Below are 6,986 nucleotides of genomic sequence, written 5' to 3'. Positions count from 1 at the left end.
AGGGCGCCCCCCCCCCCCCGCGGGTACGGCCCCCCTCTGGTGCCAGAAGGGCTGGTGGAATGGTTGGCCCCCGGCCCCGGGGGGCGGCGGGGGGTCCGCCGGGGGCGGCGGTCGCGGCCTCCCTGTGGAGGGTGGCCTGAAGGGCCGGGGAAGGGCTGAAAAATCCCCGAAGCTGCTGAGTCTGTGCCCAAGGGCGGGCAGCAAAGCTTGGCTGGGAAGAGCAGCTGCTTCTCTTGCTTTTGTTGGGTGCTTGGTTTTTTTTTAAATTTATTTTTTTTTTTAACGTTCTGGTTCCAAGGAACGTTTGCATTCAGTATGTTCTTGAAGGGAGGCCTAAAAATGTCACTGTATTTTATTATTTTTTTTTTTCTTTCAAGGCCAATGCTGCATCAGGCCATCTGTTGTATGAGTTAATGCCTTTCCTTATTTTGAGGCGCAGCCAACCAAGTCATCAGCCCCTGAAGACTTTGGCTGTGGCGTTTGTAAACCTTGGTTTATTAACAAACTTTGCCTCTCTTTCTTCCCCCCCCCCCCCTTACTTAAATAACTGAGGTTCGATACACGGCAGTTTTGCAGACAAAAGGGGCTTTGTCGTGTGGAATTGTTTTTATTTGTCATGCAAAGAGGCAGCGCTGACAGAAAGAGCTGAGGGCTCTGCTGGTGTGGCAGTCGTCCATGGGCTGCTGCCTCTCGGCGCTAGTCTTGCTTTGGTCCAGCTCTTGCTAAAAAGAAAAACCAACCCGAACTTTCTTGGTTTCTGCTAGGAAGCAGGTGTATGATTCTTTGTGAACTGATATACTCCAGCATCTGAAAAACAGTGGGTCTTGAGAGGAGATGGATGCTGAAATAGGAAAAGGGTCAGAAAGTGTCTATCATTGCTTTTGTAAATGCGCTGAGGATAATGCCTCATTTTGGCCTTAACGTGGCATCTCTTTTCCAAACAAAATAACATTTGTTATAGCTTTGACACAGACACTGTTTTACAAAAAAAACCCAACCCCTACAAGAACAAAATTGCACATTGGTCACATGTAATCCAGTGACATACGGAGTCTTCCTGGCAGAATTACTTAGCTTCTCTTGACTATAACTTTAAAAACATTATTTTACATATCTGTGTTTTGGGGTTTTTTTTTGGTAGGATTCTATAATTCTTGATGCCCAAGATCCACTATAGTTGAGAAATCTTTTTGCTAAAAAAAAAAAAAAAGCAGATTTGAAAATACGTTTTAAAATCTTTTTGATTTTGCATGCATTTGCTCTTGCCATATACCATAATATGTCTACGGTAATTTGCGATACGTAAGAATTGCAAACACCTTATAGAGGAGCAGAACTTACTCTTCCTTGATAAAACCATCTATCTTGTTTCAGCAAACTGAGAACGCGTTGTAATTTTTCCCGCGCAAGGGGGCTGCAGAGTCCTTTATCCTCAGATTTCCATGTGTCGTGCATCGCCCCGTGTTCTGATGAGGCAGCGTGACCTGCGGGGCCTGTAGCCGTGCTGTGGCAGCTCAGGATGGACTGCCCAGGCCATGGGTCATTTGGGGTGGTGCTGGGTTGACCAGTTCTCTGCCTTTACAGGTAACTCTGTTAAACATTACTGTTCAAACCATACATGGTCAAGTTAGAAGTGGATTTCTTGTCAAGAGTGGCTTTCCAGTCGAAGCAGTTAAGCTGGTCGCTTCTGAATTTCTAGGCTAAGCAAGATGAACTCTGTCACGTTTGGTTGGGTGTTTTATTTCCTCGCTCATGCTGATGACCTTTAACTGCACTACTTTTAGTCTTACTTTACCTTTGTTGAAGATGGATAAGCAGAATCAAGCACACTTTCAGTTGAGGACTGGGCAGATCCGTCTTCAAAGGGACTTACCTGTGTTAGCTGTTTTTAGTGTGCTTTTTCTAACTGTAGTTATCTGGGGAAGAAGAAATCTGGTTAGCTGTGCCAGGGTTTAGCTGTCACTAGGCTTTGAAGAGCTAGTTCTTTTAGTCTGTGCATTGTGAGGCCTTCAGGGAGGAGTTCTGGCTGCATGCAGCCTACTGAACTTTTACAGCTGCTGAGACAAGTAAAAAGAAGGTAACTTCTAAATGACCTTCCAAAGTAAGATGTCAAGTCAGTAGAAATGCACGTTTTTTATTAATAACTGCCACTTACCTTTTGTGGTCTTTTGTGAGAGGTTTTGTCCGTAAATAGGCTGCATTAAAGCTGCTCTTGGCATTGGATGTCAGATTGCCTCAAGCTCTCTGAATCTAGCATTGGGCTACAAATGTGGACATGAAAAATAAATGACCAAGTATGCTATAGTGAAAGTTGTTTGGCGGCCCTAGCAGAGGATGTTTGTAGAAAGAGATAAATAGTGAACTTCCTGTGGTTAAACATTATTTTTCCCCCTACTGCAGTTAACAGCTTTGTTTCCATAAAGCTGCTGGAATCTGGTTATTCTAGTCATTTTTATTTGCTGTTCGTACAGCAGTATGAATGTACATTGGGTCCAAAAAGAAAAAAAAAGTATCAAATTAAGATTATCTTTGCTCTAAAGAACTCTACCCTTTGAGCTCACGCTGCTTATGTGTATTTGTACTCCCAACTGTAGGAATTGAAGACAAGAGAAAGCGAATGAGGTAATGAGAACACGCAGCTGTAGCCTGAGGATCAGGGTGTATGATGGGGCCATCCCTGTTGGCATCAAAGCTGTAGGAAGCAAATGGTAACTCCCAGCAAGTGGGTGGCAGAGCTGGTGGCACGAGGCTGGCTAGAAGACAAATAGGAATTCTCAATCCTTTGTACCAAGGTGATGTTAGAAGCTGGTGAATTGGACAAAAAGAGGAGAGGCAAGTTGGAAGATTATTAACTTCTTCAGGTATAGGAGCAGGATGCTGTTCAGGAAGAGCAGCAGAATGGGGAACTCATACCTGCCGGATGCAAAGAAGGGTGACCAATAGTCATCACTGATTGACAGGAAAAAATGGATTAGCAATAGTTAAATTGGATAAGTGATAGGGAAAAGCATGTAGGGCTAACCTTCTTGGAATAGTGGTTGTGGTGACTTACGATTAAAGACATTTGTGTATAAGCCTCTAAATAGTACAGTGATTCTGGAGAACAGGCCTTGAGTCGAAGGCCACAGAAACAGCAAGAATCCTTTGTAAATTTCAGATGGGTAGCCATAGCAGCTTGATACAAAAACCCTCTGACCTTAGAGGTTGACTTAAAAATTTAACAGAGATAAGGCTGAAAACCAAAATCTCATTTTGGGTGAAAGGAAGGGACAACTGATCCTACGCTAGGTAGTAGGTGAACTTGAAAAATACCAACTCTTGTCTCTGATTTCACAAGATCATGTGAGTTTTGAGGGCTGATGAAATGCTGCACAGCTGATGTATGTTGTTCAATGTCCCAGATCGGTTTCACAACGTTCTGCATCTTGCATTGTTTCACAATAGAGTTTAAGAGGCAAGAAATGAGCCTGTAGTATCTTCTTTCCTTGACTGATAAGTCTTAAACTTTAGAAGGGTGTAGGCAGTTACAATTTTGCTCTGAGCTGCAACTTGCTCTGCTGTTCAGTAGTATATAAGAAATTCTTAAATGGCATAATGACTTTGCTTAAATTACAATACTTGCTTTTAGTGTGCTTCATGACTTGGCCATTTTCCTTCACTGATTGGTATTTTGGGCATGTTTTCTGTGTGTTCCTGTTAAGTGAAGGGATGCAACTTAACATTTCTTTTTGATGATGCTGTTATAGATGTGCAATCTTACATGCATATGTTACAAACATCTATTTTAAAGAAAAAAACTGAGTAAAGTCATAGAGCATCTTTAGCAAATGATGGCATACAACCCTGTAAGTTTTGTTGTTCTGAATGCGTATGTTTTACTAGCAAAATTAGTGTTGATAGCCCATGCACAGGCTGGGGCTGTCAAAAACCCTTAAGAGTTACATACGTGAGGCAGCATTAAAAAAGGAGTTTGTTTTCTTGAGACTAGATTGTGTAGAGAGATTTCTGGAGGTAAACTAGACAATCAAGCGATGAGGAATTGAGAGAAAGCTATGCTTTGGAGTCTACCTTGGCTCTGCAACCTGCACATGTATAACTACTTTCGTGCTTCAAATTGCTTTTCATACAAAGTGAATAATGGTGAAGTGCTGTGAAAAGGGGAATTGAGCATCCTGCCATTGTGAAAATATTAAATTAAAGAAGCTTTTTTGTTCCAGGAGCTAGATGTGTGTAATTTGTGGTTTGTTTGGGTTTTTTTAATCAGTCCATGTCCTCATGTCAAAATTCCTTACATTTCTTAAAAAAGGAAAGTGTAAGTCTTGAGACACTGACATTTTAAATACTGTCATCGGAATGAACGTTCCTCCCTGCTTACAGCGATTGTTGGCAACATTTTTTTGAGAAAGTTCAGATAAAGTGAAAGAAAATGAAATTATTTTGACTTTTGACTATTAGATACATCCTCAGAACTTTGCATTTTGGTTTAATCTCAACTTTTTTACTGAGCTGATGAGCGAAATTAAGCCTTGTTAATGACACAGGATCGTAAGGAAGAAAATGAAAACTTTTGTTTGCTGTGCTGAGTCTTATGTGTGTTGTTAAGAATGCTACACTGAGGTATGGAAGAAATAAAATAGTTGCTTTGTGTGGTTTTATTTTTAGTCCTGTCATTTAGCTGCTTTGGCCAGCAAATGTGCCTTTGACTTCTACTTCCAAATGCATAGGCGTGCTTGTCACTAAGTGCCACCTGTGTAAGTGGTATTAGACTGCCACCACTGTTGGCCATCTAAACCAGAACACCAAACATTTTTTAGTGCCTGAATTTTAGATTGAGAGCTGGCATCCACTAGTTGAAGTCAAGCACTAATAGGTGGTACATGCTGTAGCACCATGTACTGTGTCCTGGTGTTTACAGGGCTATGGCATTATGGAAAAGCAGAGCGTTTAAGATCATTGGAATCTCTGGTATTTCTCTTTTTGGTGTGCAGGGCATTTGTCTTACTGGTATCTGCCTTCAAAGAGGAAAAGCGCTCTCCTTCAGCCTGGCACCTAGTCAGAATAGGATTGCAACTTGATTGGGATCAACAGATAATTCCCTTGGTTTCTTCTGTATGGTCACACACTAAATAGCGGTGCATAGAGTGATCAGAATAACAGATTAGGTGTGCATGTTAAACTATGCATAGGGCTCTAATAAATGCGCTTTTGCTAGTTTTTGTACTTCCACTGAAGAAATTTACGTAAAAATGCAAGTGATGGCAGACTTGCGCACTGACTGCTTGGCGATGGGAGGAAATGTCCCTCTTGCATGTTGTTGTGGCTGTGTTGATCTGGTTTGCTGCTCAGTGAGATCATCTGCTACAAAATGGCGTAGGCAATAGGACTTAGAGAGCGCTTGTCGGTCTAATCTGCAAAGCAACCATTTAAGCAGGTTGCAGGTTTCTTCATGGTAGCTTGCTAGCCCTTAGTTTTGCAAATGGAGTTTTGCTCCAGTATAGGTTTATTGTTATGTTACCAAAAAAAGAATGTTTTGTGAGAGCTAAAACTCGTATGGCTCGGCCCAGGAGGGGGAAAAAAAAAAAAAAAAAAAAAAAAAAAAAGAGGTGATCTAGGTATAATGTTAGTTGGTAAACTCTGAGTAGAAAAGCCTGTTCCAGTTAGCACACACAGTTCCTTCCAGAGCAGGTAGACCTGAGGCTGTGTACAGGACCTTTCTGTATGGATTCTGGTTTGTCTTTTACTTCACTCTTTATACTGGCAAGTTGTTTAAATCTTGACCTAGGTGTTTCAGGTGCAGAACCTTTCAAACTGGTGTTGAAGAACAGTGTCTTCTCTTAAAATTTCCGGGGGCTCAGGGATTTCTCTCATCTTAATATTTTATTTTCTTCTTAAAACTAGAAGAAGCAAAGTTGTTCAGCTTAGTAAGCACTGTACTCTTTGCAGTTCATAAACTTTGTTTCCCCAGAGCCTGCCTTCCTCCTCTTGGAGAGGGGATTCACAGACCTGAACTTAGGACAAAGAGGAAGAGGGACAAGAAAACATTATCCTTCTTGTTTATAGGCTTACTCTGAGGGCTTTTATCAGTGTCCTTCCGGAGACAGGGATGTGTTTGGATGGATCTGTTTTGGTTTGCGTTCAGTTCCCTGTAACTTTCATTACATGGAGTAGTAGACTGTTTCAAGGATTTGAGGATAGGTACGGTTTTGCCTCCTCTGTCTCATGAGAAGTGGTATATTTTTAATGGGTTTGGGTTTTGTTTTAAGAAAGTGCATCTGTCTCTGCTAATCTGTTCGTTCATTTTTGATGGGCTCACTGTGCAGAGTAGCTGTGCCAGATTCACACAAGTGACACTGTGGGATGGGACTTTGTCAATCCATGGGTTGGGAATCTTGGGCAATCACAGTGTTTTGTACAACAGTTTAGTTATGCCTTTACAGTGTAACACTGAGATTTAGTCTTTTGGGGTGAATTGAGTTCTCCTCTATCAAGACACTGAGGAAACTGATGCACACGTGGATTGTATAGAAATGAATTCCCTTTGAAATAGGGGATGGAGGGACACTGTGATATCTTTGCGCCACTTAATTATCTTCTTTCTTTTTAGGCAGTTCCTTGTAGCGGTGATAGATTCATGCAAGGTATCCATAGTTTTGTGCCATTAAAATGTTCGAAAACTTGTCATTTGAAAGGAAATGCCTCAAGGTTTTCAGTTTATACATATAAACTCCTTTAACTTCCTACAGTGTTGTGTTTTTAATTAAACACTGCGCCTTTGATTAAAGTGTTTCTGTATGGATATCTGTATATCAGATTATTGTACTGGATTGCATAGAATACATGTGCTTTATTCCTAGTAAAGATCAAAGAACAGTCGAAATGAGCGCTGTTTCAAGAGAGATTTTTGTGTTCATGATATTTAAAGGAGAAATAATAAATACTGAGTACCATGTCATACTATAATGCATTAAGCTGCATCTGTCATGCTT

Source organism: Charadrius vociferus, unplaced genomic scaffold (genome assembly GCF_000708025.1).
Source record: "Charadrius vociferus isolate BGI_N301 unplaced genomic scaffold, ASM70802v2 scaffold758, whole genome shotgun sequence".
Taxonomy (NCBI): Eukaryota; Metazoa; Chordata; class Aves; order Charadriiformes; family Charadriidae; genus Charadrius; species Charadrius vociferus.
The sequence above is the reverse complement of the archived record's forward strand: the minus strand, read 5'-3'. Positions refer to the sequence as shown.